The sequence below is a fragment of the Miscanthus floridulus genome, chromosome 11 (genome assembly GCF_019320115.1).
Source record: "Miscanthus floridulus cultivar M001 chromosome 11, ASM1932011v1, whole genome shotgun sequence".
Classification (NCBI taxonomy): Eukaryota; Viridiplantae; Streptophyta; class Magnoliopsida; order Poales; family Poaceae; genus Miscanthus; species Miscanthus floridulus.
Window position 1 is genome coordinate 49,904,876 of NC_089590.1, and position 16,161 is coordinate 49,921,036.

The 16,161-nt window shown below is 46.4% G+C and overlaps 1 long non-coding RNA gene and 1 pseudogene across 1 annotated transcript; both read left to right on the top strand.

The window, feature by feature from the left end:
• The first annotated feature begins 147 nt into the window (after positions 1-147).
• Positions 148-12,109, top strand: LOC136490674 (zeaxanthin epoxidase, chloroplastic-like; annotated as a pseudogene).
• A 2,108-nt stretch (positions 12,110-14,217) lies between these two features.
• LOC136494820 (uncharacterized) lies at positions 14,218-16,136 on the top strand. The gene is made up of 3 exons (XR_010768708.1): positions 14,218-14,376; positions 14,465-14,638; positions 15,884-16,136. It is a non-coding gene; the product is annotated as an uncharacterized lncRNA (long non-coding RNA).
• Positions 16,137-16,161: the final 25 nt, after the last annotated feature.

The window sequence follows — 16,161 nt, forward strand, 5'->3', positions numbered from 1 at the left end:
TAGCCCTGTGCTACCTACTGTTGCAGTGTGGTACAGAGTTGCCGCCACAACGTTGTCCGCAGAGGATGGTGAGGACATGGCAAGATAAAATCCTGGTCCCGCGAGAATGAGATCCGTTCTTCCAAATGGGATCAGGTGATTGGCTCTAGTTCGTCCTCCCCTCAGCACCACCAGTCCACCAGTCCCGTCCAGCCCCCCTCTGCTCCTCCTTTCACGGCCTCAGCCCAATGGCAAAGTTCTAGAACCAGAGTTGCACGGGCAGCACGGCATAACACCTCCTCCCTCCACCGATCCAGTTCCACTCGCCCAACGTCTTCTCCTTCGCAAAGCAAAGCTTCCTGTTCAGCTCAGCTGCGGCCTGCGGGTCGCCGTGCTCGCGCGCCCATGGCGCTGCTATCCGCCACTTCACCCCGCAAAGGCGCACTTCTCGGCGCTCCTCTTCTGCCACGACGAGCCGCAGCAGCACCAGCACCAGCACGCGCTCCCGGCGCCGCACCCGCAGTGCTTCGGCGGCGGCAAGGCCAGGCAGCGGGCACGGGGCAGGTGCGCGGCGGCGTCAATGCGGCCTCCCGACGCGGCCGTCGCTCCCGCACCCGCGCCCGCGGTCGGCGAGGCGCGGCGGAAGAAGCCCCGGGTTGCTGGTGGCCGGCGGCGGCATCGGCGGGCTGGTGTTCGCGCTGGCGGCGCGGCGCAAGGGGTACGACGTGACGGTGTTCGAGCGCGACATGAGCGCGGTGCGCGGGGAAGGGCAGTACCGCGGGGCCCATCCAGGTCCAGAGCAACGCGCTGGCCGCGCTGGAGGCCATCGACATGTCCGTCGCCGAGGAGGTCATGCGCGTCGGCTGCGTCACCGGCGACCGCATCAACGGCCTCGTCGACGGCATGTCCGGCTCCTGGTACGCCCATCCATTCCTCCTTCGTTTCCTCCTGCAACTTGCCCTCTAGTATGTCTCGGATTCGGATGGCTTGCCTGTTTCTGCGTGCGCTGTGCTCGCACCGCCTACGCTATTGGAAACGTGGTACTCCAACTTCGATGATCCTGACCAGATTATACGCACGAGCATGCCGCGCAGCGAAAAATCAATTCGCGGCCGCTGGCAATCTCATCCGACCACGTCACCTGTGCCAGCATGCTTGCTCAGGCCAATAATGGTCAACCAGCAAACCAGGGCCAGGGAGGAAGCGCCGTGCCGCCCACGGCGGGAGGGGCGAGCCGACGCGACCCGCCCCGCCCCACCCGACGGACCAAACCATCGAGTTGCCTGCTTCCGGCTAGTTGCCGTAGGAGTATGGGACTATGGAGCATGGCGCGCCCTGGTTCGCCTGGCCTAAGGATGGCAACGGATGTACTCGTGGAGTATTGTCAGAACGTTCTCTTCTCCGCTACAGAGAATCAATCATTTCTCTGTCTCCGTTAACTGTCTCGGGTATAGATTCTTGTCCATCTCTGTACCCGTCGGACATAGGTCGGGTAACAGATACCCGACAGATACTGCATACCTGATAAACAAGGATACTAGGGTTGCAGTTTTGCAATCGGAGACGTTTCTCTCTTCACCCAGGTATAAGTGTCGGAGGTCTCGGAGATAACGAGAAGAAGGAACGAGGTTGCGAGGAGGACGAGCAAAGGTGGCAGAAAGACTGAACTGAGGAAGCGAGGAGCACTGAGCGCTCGTGAGATAGACGTGCTTGTGCTGCTGGTAGAGATGGTGAGGAAAAATTGAACTATAGTTCCTAGAACACACAAACCATATATATATATATATATATATAGATATATATATATATATATTATATATATATATATATGATTATTTAGATTTGAGTCAAAATACCTATGTTGAGCTTTTTTTGATCAAATACTCGCATAACAGGCTCAAATAGTTGGGTTCCCAACGGGTAACGGAACGGGTAAATAGGGAACGTTCTCGTACTCGCTATACCCGTCGAGGATACATTCTTCTCCATTTAGATACTCACATGTAAAAATATGATCATATCTCATTTTCAAATGGATTAAATAACCCATCCATTATCAGGTATGGAGGCCCGTTGCCATCTGTAGCCTGGCCTGGTCGGCCGGTAAAATGGTGCCCGTTTCGTTTTCTATCCGGGGCACCCCACCTCGCGTGGTCTGCGCCGCGCGGCAGGCAACCCACGGCCGCCACGTCCAACCGACCGCCCAACCGCACCGAGGCAAAGCTTCCACCAATCCACCACTCCCTCCTTCCTTCCTGCACTAGAGGCCGAAAGCTAGACCGACCGCACGCTCCACTCAGCTGCAAATTCCATTCTTCTCCGGCACCGGCCCTGCCACCCCCATAAATTCGCTATCTTGGCAGGCGCGTCCATTGAAGCACCCTTCTGAACTTCTGATCTAGAGCTTCACAGAGACAACGAGCTTCCTCTTCCAGTTCCAGCTCTCCTGTCAGCCCGAGAACCAATGCCAAATCGAAAACACACAAGTCTCGAGCTAGCAGAGTCCTCAGCTGAGGTTTTGACTTCCAGCTATTGCCTCGCTGACTGACCGCCGATAAAGTAGTAGCAGTGTAGCACAGCATACCAGCTGCTCACTCATAGCAAAAGCTTGCATACCACGACCATGCTGAGCACAGCGCGGGCATCGCCGAAGGCGATCTCCCTCCCCTCCTCTCGGGCCTCTCAGACGGCGATCCGGCTCCACCCCTTCTCCAGCCGCAACCGAGCGCTCCGCCTTCTCGCGCTTCCCTCCCCGTCCGCGCCGCGGGAGAGGCGTAGGCGTAGGCCCGGCGTTCCTCCTGCCCGCGCGGGGCTCGTCGCCACCCGCGGCAATGCCGGCGGCGGCCGAGCCCAAGAAGGCGCGCGTCCTGGTGGCCGGCGGCGGCATCGGCGGCCCTGGTCTTCGCGCCCTCGCCGCCAAGCGGAAGGGGTTCGAGGTGCTGGTGTTGGAGCGGGACATGAGCGCCCGTCCGCGGGGAAGGGAGTGGTACCCGCCGGCCCGATCCAGCTGCAGAGCAACGCGCTCGCCGCGCTCTGAGGCCGTCGACGCCCGCCGCGGCCGACGAGATCATGGACGCCGGCTGCGTCACGGGGGACCGGTCAACGCATCGTCGACGGCGGTCCTCTGGCTCCTGGTAAGGGAGGCAGTGGGGGTCGTTCCCGCGCCAGAGCAAATTCTTGCACCAAGTCACCGTGAATTTGTTTTGTTTTTTATGCTACCTGGAGAAAATTTTGACTTCCTTGGCCGGTGCTAGTGGAATTTAGTGCCACAAGGGTTCATTTGTCTGCAGTGTTGGCAGTTAGTACGAACCAATTGGTGGTTGGCTAGTCGTTATGCTGGCCTGTTTCAGTTGATTGTAGTAGATACTATCGTTAACACGCAAGTCTCTTAGTACTACTAGATCTAAAGATATATATAGCTGCCGAAATTTTCTTGGTGCTTATTTTACAGCTTCTGTTTGCAAATTTCCATGGCGTGTCTCTTTTTTTGCGTGGTTAGCTTTAAGATAGATATTCCTTTGCTGGAGGCAGCCATTTGACAGTGCCAATTCGATTCAGGTACATCAAGTTTGATACGTTTACTCCTGCAGCTGAGCGGGGGCTCCCAGTCACAAGGGTCATTAGCTGCATGACTCTGCAACAAACCCTTGCTCGAGCAGTCGGCGATGATGCTATATTGAATGGAAGCCATGTAGTCGATTTTATAGATGATGGCAGTAAGGTGAATGAGCAAATATGTTTTGTGGCCATGCCAACTTAAATCTGGCTGCAAGAGTTGCCATTGCCTGTCTCTAAACTTGCAGTGTTTGTCGGTTGGGAGTAGGTTACTGCCATATTGGAGGACGGTAGAAAATTTGAAGGTGGACCTTTTGGTTGGTGCCGATGGAATATGGTCAAAGGTAATAGAATTAATTCTCCTTTTGGTCAGAAACAAGCACAAACGGAACCTGATTTGCTTGAAGTTTCCTTTTCTGGATAGGTGAGGAAGACACTATTCAGGTTACACTTGCTACACTGGAATTGCAGATTTTGTGCCACCTGATATCGATACAGTTGGGTATGTTACATGGATCATGGAATGATGGGTGTGATTTTCAGATTGACTGAAATTTCGTTGTGCCATGACCATGTCCTCCATTTCCTCTGTTGAAGGTACCGAGTATTTCTTGGTCACAAACAATACTTTGTCTCTTCAGATGTCGGTGCTGGTAAAATGCAATGGTATGCTTTTCACAATGAAGAGGCTTGGTGGCACTGACCCTGAAAATGGTGGGTCCTTACAGAAGTTTTCATGCTTAATTCTTGAAATAGATACTGCCTCATTGTAGGTTGTGATCAAAATGAGAACAATACTTCTGATATGCCCCACACAGCTTTATCATCTGCTAATGTTAACAGGCAAAAAGAAAAGATTGCTTGAGATATTTGACGGATGGTGTGACAATGTCGTTGATTTGATAAATGCAACTGATGAAGAAGCGGTTCTTTGCCGGGATATATACGACCGCCCACCTACTATTAATTGGGGGAAAGGTCGTGTCACCTTGCTTGGTGATTCTGTGCATGCTATGCAGCCAAATCTGGGTCAAGGTGGCTGCATGCTATTGAGGTATGCAATTTCTTAGCCTACCATGGATATGTTCTGGTGTTGATATCTATTACGTAAACACAATAACCACCTTGTATTTGTTTCCGTAGGATGGTTACCAGCTGGCTGTAGAGCTAGAGAATGCCTAGCAAGAGAGTGTCAAGACTGAAACTCCTATGGACATAGTTTCCTCCTTGAGGTGGTAAGTTTTTCTAGCATGTTTAGTAGTATAAAGATAGTGTTTCTTGAAACATTCCACTGGATTTTATTTGAATGCTTGAATTGGCTCCAACTTCAAAGCAATCCTGTTCTTGCATGGATTTTAAACTCTGGTCCATACTATATAGTAAGTTGGCTGAAAAGCAAAATACTCGTTTGCATATTGGGCCTGCAGTTATGAGAAAGAGAGAAGGTGATGTAGACTAGGCCCGATCTTCCGAAAGGTATGATAGCGTCGATTGGTGAAGACTCGACGTTCACGATCTAGGCTTCGAACCAAGATTGATTCGGACCCCCGCAACCATTACACCACTGCTCCGTTGGTTATCAACCACTGCGAACGCGGTTGACCTCGCCGAGAAGGCTTTCCTGCAAGCGAATCGAGATTACAAGCAAGAACGGGATGAACGCAATCTGAAATTGCAAATAAATATGAGGCTTATAAAATCAAGAGAGTTCAAGTCTTTATTCGAAAGGACTAATCGCCACAGGCGAACAAGATCAAGAACTGGGCCCTGGTTCACAGCAAGCGGCCTTGGCGGCGACAGTTGCAGCAAAACGACGTCTGTTTCACGAGGAAATCAAGAACTAAACAAAACCCAAACCCTAAGGAGAGCGACGGCTGGTATTTATAGAGTCTTGGGCGTCACCCCCCCTGGACGCGGCCCCTAATGGGCCCAAACACGATACACGGTCCAACGGACCAAAAGACGGTGTCGCAGCACCCTGACAGATTCTGGACGCTGACTTGTTTTGACGATTCCCGTTGATTCCGAAGGCCTTTTGACGTGAAACCAATTGGGTTGGTTTCCTTATCCAATTAGCTTTCCATCCATATGTGGATCGTCGAAAACGGAGTCCCGATGCATCCTGGGTGACCAGTTTAAGGCAGACTGGTCCTGGAGCCCGAAACCGGACTCGAACTTGAGTTGGACTTCGGCTTCCACCACGAAAAAGATGAATTGGAACGCTCATGCTGGACCTCCTCCTCTATTTGGCTTGTATGCAATGAAGTAGTGATGTACTCATCATCCTTCCTTTCTTGAATTGAAGTCGTCCTCGACTGAAGTAGATCGTCTCCTCCATTGGATGACAGCAACGATGGTTCCGGAAGAAGACGTTCATCTTGGCGCCCCATCCTTCGCAAAGGCGGCTACCATGGTGGCTTCCCCTATTGGGAATTCATCCTCCTTCTCCTGTAAAAGGTTAGTACCAACAAGAGGCATAGCACTAGGAGTAGGATCAAGTGGACATATCGGTGATGTACAAGTTAGAGCATAACATGGTTCATCATGATCAACAAGAACAGATTTAAGAGCAAATAAAACTTCTTTCATGTTACTTGATGGTTCATTTGTTGGTTTGCTAAAGTCTTTATCATGGCCTTTCTTTTTTTTTTCAGCAAGTTCCTTTTCATATTGCACAATTTCAGCAGGTGATAAAGGAAGTAAAGCAATGGTCTTTCCTTTAAACATAAAAGTATATCTATTTTGCCTACCATGATGTACAACATTATTATCATATTGCCAAGGGCGGCCTAATAAAAGTGAACAAGCTTGCATAGGCACGACATCAAAATCAGCATAATCATGGTATGACCCGATAGAAAATTGCATACGAGCAGATTGTGTTACCTTTGCCTTACCACTATTGTTGAACCACTGAACATGGTATGAATGTGGAAGAGCACGTGTAGATAAACCAAGAGTCTTGACAAGCTCAGAACTTACTAAATTATTGCTGCTCCCTCCATCAATTATAGCACGAACACGGAAATTATTGACAGTGAGGAATATTTGAAACAAATTATGACGTTGTAGCTTGTCTACTGGCTCAACTTGTGTACTCAAAACACGCTGAACAAGGATTGATTTGTAGTCTTTAGTGCATGCCACACTATCAATTACCTCATCAGGATCTTAGCACTATCCGCAAATTTATCTGCATAAAGATCAGTTGCAAGTGCAAATTCATTCTCTTCATCACTAGCACTAGCATACCCACCTATCATCAGTAGCAATATATGCGCGTTTGCTGGGGCATTCTTTAGCAATATGTCCCATGCCCTTGCAGCGGTGGCACACAACTTTAGAAGAGCTGCTAGAGGAAGGTGTAGCAGATCCACTGGAAGAAGGTGTGATAGGAGAATTCTTCTTTACAGACGCTGGTGATGTCTGCACATTAGAAAATTTACTCACCTCTGGTTGGACGTGAAGGAATGGATGGAGTCGCGGATGGAGTCGTGGATCGCCTAGGTTGTCGTCCCTGTACTTCTCTTTCAGCTTTAATAGCATAATGATATAATTGGGAAAATCTAGTCCATTCTTTATAGTCAAGAACATCCATGTATTTCACGATGTAAACCTCTAAAAAATCTAGAACACTAATCCATATCGTCCTCTTGTATGTTACTACGTGCTAGACCAATTAAAAGCTCCTGATAATATTCCTCAACAGTTTTACTACCTTGATTTAAACGTTGTAGTTTTAATCGTAGATCACGCTGATAGTATGGAGGAACAAATCTTGATTTCATTCGTCGTTTAAGTACAGTCCAGGTTTGAGGTATTTGAGCATTAGCATTAGTATTATTGTAAATATTATTCCACCAGAAAAGAGCAAAACTAGTAAACTCACTAGTAGCAAGTCTAACTCTATATTTTCAGGTACTTGATGGGAGCTAAATTTTTGATGTACAGCCATCTCCCAATCTAAATATGCTTCAGGATCAGCAGAACCAGAAAAATGTGGTATCTTAAACTTGGTTTTAGAGAAAAGATCATTATTACCTTGGTTGTTACCCTCCCATACCGCGTCGGTTAAAGTTCAACCGATTACGGTTACGTGCATCCTCAGCACGTCGTTGAGCTTCAGCTTCAGCCTCCGTGTCGCCATCGTCCTCCTCAGAGAGATCATCATCATCATCTTCAGGACGTGGTTCCGGATGTCGTTGTTCAACATCTTCAATCCTTTTGGCCAAATTGGTGATTTGTTGAAGGATCTCATTGAACTTGTCATCAAGAACGGCACGGAGCTCATTCTTAGGAACACAGTCATTGAAATCCATAGGTGCGTCCTCGTTTCCTTGGCCGCTGCCTCCGGCTTTTCCTGACATGGTTAGTAGAAAGAAAAAGACAACACAAATAGTATTATCCCTACCAACTACTTAGGTTGTGGACAAGGAAAAATAAGGCACTCAACTCTCAAACGTCTTACCACGGTCTTACAAGTGTTCTTACCAAAGCAACAGGCGGTGCAATCGATCGGTGACTGTGATACTGTTGTAGCTTGAATGTAACAGTTGCAAAGCGAACCTGTACTTGGTTAGAAGAAAGTAGAGCTTGGACAGGCACAATATAGTAGCAAGGAATAACAAAATTCACAACTGAATAGCAAAGCTGAATAAGTAGCCCAAGTACTTGTCTTAGTTGCTGGCCTACTCACGTTCCAAGTACCAGATGTATCAAGTGATGTGGACAGCAAGAATATGATTAGGAACAAGGTAGAAATCAGCACACGTAAATACAGCTCAAATGGCGCTCGCTATGTGCTCCTCTAGATATTGTTTCTCTTTTGTCCCTCTCTTTTTTTCTATTTTTTGGGCTGTCGTTGTTTTTTTGGGAAATTTCGACTTTTTTATTTTATTTTTTGATATTTTTCCTTTACTTAGGAGCACAAAAGAAGTAACCACAGAAAATATGAACTCAAACAAGTGTAAGACGTGGCCTGTGGAATTTTCAGAAAACTGGATGAAAATCGACAAAAACCTTGTGACCATGAAACGAGGATCTTGTGACCACTTTTTTGATCAATCTAAAAATTCCGAACCCCGACAATGCGGGGATGGACGGATACTGAAATTTTTTTTCTGATCGATTTGCATATATGGAACGTCGAAAACGGAGTTCGTATGCGAAACTAGACCAGTTTTAAGAACGGACTCCGAATTAGAGGACAAAACGTGAACAATATGCGCAAAATTGGTCACGACAGCAAGGATTTGATGAAAACAGTGAAGACAAGTGTAACAAGTAAGATGGCGTGGACTAGGGTTTGATGAATACAAAGGAATCACAGCAATACTTGAAGGTGTTCACGGATTATGATGAAATACAAAGGGGAAAAAACACAAACTGGACTTAAAAACGATCTAAAATCAGTAGTAACAAGAACTTGACCTAGGGCACAAACTTAACAATGCAAATCAGAGATGAACTTGCACGGCACAATGAGGCTATAGGACAGGGAATATGTGACGATGTATTTTTTTTTTGGCTTTTTTGTGGACTATAGGTAATGCAAAAACAGTAATAATCTAAAGAGGAAAAGTTATACCCTAACGGACAACAAGGTCTCTGATACCACTTGATATAGACTAGGCCCGATCTTCCGAAAGGTATGATAGCGTCGATCGGTGGAGACTCGACGTTCACGATCTAGGGTTCGAACCAAGATTTGATTCGGACCCCCGCAACCATTACACCACTGCTCCGTTGGTTATCAACCACGCGAACGCGATTGACCTCGCCGAGAAGGCTTTCCTGCAAGCGAATCGAGAACACAAGCAAGAACGGGATGAACGCAATCTGAAATTGCAAATAAATATGAGGGCTTATGAAATCAAGAAGGAGTTCAGTCTTTATTCGAAAGGACTAATCGCCACAGGCGAACAAGATCAAGACTAGGGCCCTGGTTCACAGCAAGCTGGCCTTGGCTAGGCGAAGTTGCAGCAAAACGACGTCTGTTTCACGAGGAAATCAGAACTAAACAAAACCCAAACCCTAAGGAGAGCGACGGCTGGTATTTATAGAGTCTTGGGCGTCCCCCCCTGGACGCTGGCCTCCTAATGGGCCCAACACGATACACGGTCCAACGGACTAAAAGACGGTGTCGCCGCAGCCCTGACAGATTCTGGACGCGACTGGTTTCGACGATTCCAGTTGATTCCGAAGTGCCTTTTGACGTGAAACCAATTGGGTTAGTTTCCTTATCCAATTAGCTTTCCATCCATATGTGGATCGTCGAAAACGGAGTCCGGATGCGTCCTGGGTGACCAGTTTAAGGCAGACTGGTCCTGGAGCCCGAACCGGACTCGAACTTGAGTTGGATTCGGCTTCCACCACGAAAAAGATGAATTGGACGTCCATGCTGGACCTCCTCCTCTACTTGGCTTGTATGCGATGAAGTAGTGATGTCCTCATCAGAAGGCTGCGTGTTGCTATTATTCATGGACTGGCAAGAATGGCAGCAATCATGGCTACCACCTATAGACCATATTTGGGTGTTGGTCTAGGACCTTTATCGGTATGTGATAAACACACACATTTTTTTTGTTATTCAATGCACAGATCTCATTCTCTTTTCAGCAACATTTAAATTAAGTATGTCACCATCAATTTTATTGGATTTCTGAAATAAGGTTCAGAAATAACTGTTATCTCATTACCATCCTCCTAAGAGCATTACTGAAGCTCTATATGAAACTACTACGAACTGCATACTAAAATTATTTACCTGTAGTTTTTGACCAAGTTGCGGATACCACCTGGAAGAGTGGTGGAAGATTCTTCATCAAGTATGGAATGCCTGCGATGCTGAGCTGGGTGCTTGGTGGCACAACAGGTGCATACCCAAAATAATTAATTACTGTCATGTGTTCCCCACAAGCACATATGCCGTAATAGGTTTCATTAGTTTAAATGTCCCACGCAAGAAATAAACACACACAGGCTCTCTTAGTTCCCAATTACCATATCCGTACTCATCATGCAAATGGAACTTTCATTGTGTCAAGCTCAAGCTAGAAGGAAGACCTTTAAGCTGCCGACTTTCCGACAAGGTACGTTGTCATAGACTCATAGTAACCGTGAATTTGATTTAGTACCAGCATTTAATATTTACTGACATCTAGCATCATTCTGAAGGCAAATGACCAGCTTTATCGATGGTTTGACGATGATGACGCGCTGGAACAAGCTATGGGTGGAGAGTACGTTCTTTGTTTCTTCTTTAATTTCATTTCATTTTGTTAAACAAGTGTTTGATTTATTACTTTTTTTTCAGTAGTTTTGAACACAAAAAATAATAATTCATAAAACTATTTGCAGATGGTACCTCTTCCCAACAAGTGAAGGAAACAGCAATAGCTTGCAGCCCATTCTTTTAATTAGGGACGAGCAGAGGTCACTCTCTGTTGGGTATGCCTAAATAGCAAATTCATTTCTGCCCTAATTGCACTCAATCGAGGCTTTATGGAACTAAACAAATGAATTTTGTTTTGCAGAAGCCGGTTAGATCCTAATGACTCAGATTCTTCCCTATCATTGTCGTTTCCACAGGTTAGTTAATCAAAATGATAACAGGGTTTTAACAAACTTCTCATGTGTTGCATTGTACAAGGCCTTCTATTCATAAACTGCTTGTACCAGTCTTCAGTTTTCTGAACTTCATTGCAGATATCAGAAAGGCATGCTACTATCACATGCAAGAATAAGGCTTTCTATCTGACTGATCTTGGGAGTGAACATGGTACCTGGATTACCGAGTAAGCCCTGAAAGAACCATGGTTCTATGCCCTTCCTTGAGAATTTCAGTAGCAAGATTTTACTCATTGATCTTCATGTGATTGTCCAGCAATGAAGGTAGACGTTACCGCGTGCCACCAAACTTTCCAGTTCGTTTCCGTCCCTCCGATGTCATTGAGTTTGGTTCCGATAAGAAGGTAGCTATATTACCGTCCTTTGCCTTTCATTTTTTCTTCACATTTGGTTTGCTCCTCTTATTTAGCCAATTGTTCATCTTATGGCGTTCATCCCTGAATTTCAGTGAAACCTTTTCTTCTGAATTATGAACAACTTGTGCAAAACCTACAGGCTATGTTCCGGATGAAGGTGCTGAACACGCTCCCTTATGAATCCGCAAGAAGTGGGAAGCAGCAGGGGCAGCAGCAGCAACAGCAAGTCCTTCAGGCAGCATGAATGGAGACACCAGTCAGTCAGTCACCACTCCTATCATCAGCCACACTGTACTGTACAGCATCCGGTAAGGACACGACTCTGCATCACAGAAAGAATATAGGAGATACGTCAAAGCAGATGTTATTTTTGCATCCATGCAGATGCCAAACAGGATTTTGAATACTACTAGCACCTAACGGATTGAAACGATGAGATTGCAGTTCTACGAGAAGAACTGAGTTGTACAATAGGGATAGGCAATTTAGCTATTGTCGGACTGTGTACATTGTTGTTGTTGTACCATCACCGAAAATATTGTAGACCAAGAAGCCATATTGTAATTTCGGCACGAGCACAGTAACACTTTGATCATGTGATAGTGTATATAGTTATTTAGCTCAGAGTCAGATAAGATATGATTTGTTCTTCCACCAGCGCCAGCTCCTCGAACAAAGTTCGTTGAAATTTATGCAAATTGAAAAAAAAAATCCTAATTTCAGGATCCATATGAAATTTCTACATTAACCAAACAAGCCGGACATGACTCCAGAAGGAGACGCCGTCCACGTCGCCCGATTTTTTTGGCCGTCCGATCCTCGATCGTGTGGCTCAGATCTCTTGAAGCTGATTCTCGTCCGGAGCAGCTTCCCGTCGTCTCTCCACCTTATTCGAATTCGCGCTCTTATTTACCTTATACGGCTTCTTCTCAGAATCCAGCGAACGAAATATAATACCAGCTTCGGATTTCCCTTCCCCAAACTCTGCTTGCGTCTTCCCCTCGCTAGCTCTCGTACGAGAACTACAAGAGACAGCAGACCAATCGACCGAGAGATATAAGAGGGTAAGAGCAAGCAAGAGAAAGAGAGAGAAAGTGAAGCGCTGCGGACAGGGCGCTGGCCACCGGCGGAAGCAGCGGGCGAGGGCGGTCGCCCTAGTCCTCCTCCTCCACCTCCCCACGACGTGCCGCCCGGCCAAGTGCCGCTGGCTCGCCGCGTTGCCAGGCCGCGCTGCCGCTCCCCGGCCTCTGCCGCGGCACCGCGCGTAGCCGGCGGCGGTGGCTGTCCCCGCCCACGGGGCAGCGTGACCGGGCCCTGCCGGTGGCTGCCCCCCGGCGCCGCATCCTCCTCTAGCCCGCGGCCGTTCGTGTGCTACAGGAAACCCTAGGTCGGGAGCTCCTAGCGCCGAACCCCGCGCCCGACTCCTCTCTCTCGCACGCCGAACCCGCCCCCGGCTCCTTTCTCTCCCTATGGCGTGTGCAGCTAGCTGAGGTCCTCATATGGCTGTATTTCGAATTTATGCCTGTTTTTTTTAAGATGTACCTCGATTTGTTTCTTGCAGGTTCTGCGCGCCGACTGAGGCGGCGGTGGAGGCAGACCGGCCATGCCCCAGCGCGGCGCGCGGGCCCCGCCGCGACAGGACGGCCGCCGGCAAGCTCAAACCCTAGGTTCCCTCTCTTTAACTCTCCTCTTGCATGATTTTTCGCTGCATGTGACATTTGGAGCTGGGAATCTTGGTCAAAGGAGACAAATGAGCAAGGCAAGGTCATTTTCAGCCTAGATCTATTGTTGTCTCCTTGTCTTACCAAGCTGCATGCTACTAACGATTGTTTTGCGTTCTGTAGGCTGTGGCCTGATCGGTTCTGTTGGATTTTGAGAGCGGGCAATTATTGTGCCATACATCTGAGCATGTGACCTTCTACCCTGTAGTCCTGGTGGTTTCTGGTTCAGTGTTTGCATTTTGGTCACCTTCAATGATGGATACACTTTTCTCTTCCTGCTACGTTTTACTTTGAGGGAATGGGGTACTGCAGTGATGATTATTGTAGTGTTTGATGCAATGATCATGGGCTATCTTTCCGTAGTCTACATCTCCTCCTTCTTTTTCATAACTAATAAGGCTATGCTCATGGGCTATGATGATTCTTCCTTCGTTTTACATCTCTCTGCTATGTCCATAACTCAGGCAATGATCATGGGCTGTAAAATTCTATTTTTTGGCCAGCTGTTCCGTGGTGATTAAAGCCACGGTGGGTGTTCCTGTTTTTTATGCATCTCTTCCTACCTGTTCGAATTTGTGTTGTTTGGAGACACCAGTGAGGGGTAATTTTTATTGGCTATCGAGTCACATACTATTCTGTGGTAATTGAGGGCGATGGTGGTGGTTCCTGTTTTTTTATGCATCTCTTCCTACCTGTTCAAATTTGTGTGTTTGAAGACACCAGTGAGGGGTAATTTTTAGTGCCTATCCAGTATCTCTTAGTTATGAAATCGCAGCTTCTGATAACGCTGCCTGCTCATGATTGCCTTTCGTTTTCCGCTCATGCTTGCTTATGATCATTGTCTGTCATATCGATACACACATTTGTGCAATCTGAGCTTCTGTTATTTACTGCCTGTGAACTGATACATATATTCTTGGTCTTTCTAGCCTTATGATCCTTGCTTGTGATCGTCACTTTTCTGACGTCAAGTTATATGTTGTTGGCTCTGAGCACATGCCCTATTCCCAATGATTACATCGTCAAGATTTTGGTTCTCCTGTTCCTTCGAATTTTCGATACATCTTAGTTATTGCACTGGTGTTATGTGAACTCAAGTGGGGTGCATGCGTGCCTGAAGAAGAAGGACAGCAAAGGTCATTGTTTTCTTGCTTTGGAAGTTCATCTAATCTTAAGTTTATTTCCAATCTGGTCTAATTTATTTATTCCTGTAAACCGCGTCAGCTTCTAGGGTAGAAGCACCATCCACGTCGCCCTAAATTGTCCCAGCCGTCCAATCTCCTCCACCGATGGCTCAGCTTGTCCCCGCCAGATTTTTTTGAAGCGGCTTCTGACCGGATTCTCTTCGAAGCGGCTGGCTTCTCCTCTGCTCTGTCTCGCTTCTCCGGCTGCCAAAAGGTGATAACACTCTGTTTAGTTCTGTTACTGCTCCTATATGCACCGATATGGCATTCTCTGTTTATATGTGCCCATGGTTCGGTGTATGTGTTAAATTTATAGACGATACAAAGATATATGTGACGAGGGCTTCATAGTACAGTGTGCATGCTACTAAAAAAAACTCTCATTCTAGATGACAAAACAGGTACTTCATATCCTTGAAAGATTATTCTATGACTACCTTTAGTGCCTTGCGGCTAAACCAAAATCAGGTTCCAGCTTTTGAAAACAAGGTGGTGGTGGAGGTTTTCCCAGTAGCAAAGTGAAAATCCTTAAATGAAACGTGTATGACCTGGAATGTGACAGACCTAAATAATTTTTTCGCATTTTATAGTTCTACTAATACTGATTTCATATGATATGTGGTTTGATGTATGCCTTCCATCAGCTTTGTATATTAGTTAGCTGGTATACTTACTACTGCATTCTTCAAATTAAATGTAAGCTGCGTACTATTACACAAGGTTCGATCTGTTCCTGGATTTCAATTTTATAGCATAGAAAGCTATGAGTTCCGAACGAACTAGGCCTGAATATTTTTCTCGTGTTTTGTGGGTGGCTGAGGGGTTTAGGCAGCAAAGAAGTAACCTTCCATACATTGGTAACATCTACCTGATAATGTTTGTTCCTTTCTTGAGAAGATTCTAGGTTTTCTCTACTTATTAGTTTTTACCTTCTTAAGTCACACAGCTTGTCCCTTTGCAAATTATTATGGAGTTGGGTCACTTGCGGGACCGTCATATCTAGATCATAATATAATTTTCCTCCTGCTATTGTATTCCCTGTGGATGTGACCTGTACATGATCTATATCTGCAGAGTATCTCATTTATCGGCTTTGTGGACATTGATTCTGTTTTTTTGGGGGGGTTCTTATTGTAGTGGTGGCTTTTTTTACAAAAAAAAAAAAAAAAACTGAGCATACCGGTTTAGGATTGAGCACTATTGCCTTTCAAACCTTACGGATTACATTTGTTACGTAACTAATAGGCCGTTGCCTAATTCAAAATTTTGTTGTACAGCCTGTAGCATGATTTCTTTTATTAGTCTAAACTTCGCTCATGAAAGGCAACATTCAGGTGCTTTGTATTTCCTACTGTTTTTGTAGCCTGCTAATAACCACTTTGGTTGTTAACCATCCTTCAATCTGGCCACCATCACCATTCCTTCCTGCTGATCCATTTGTTCTCATGCCTATGATCAGATTCTTCGTACCCATGCTGATCTGCACTACCCAGCTATGATCAAGGTCTTGTGAGAGGCTCGACATTTTCCATCTGTTCTGATTCTGATGTCTTGATACTCCAAGACCTTGAACAAATGATGATTCATGTGTTTTTTAGGCCTCTAAAATTTTTAGAGCTTCCCTTTGCAATCTTCTTAGTCTATGATCTGGCCCTTTGTATTGATTTTACTTTGATTTTCGTCATTTTGTTTAAGAGAAATCGATAACTGGTTTCGATCTACGCGCCATTATCATTC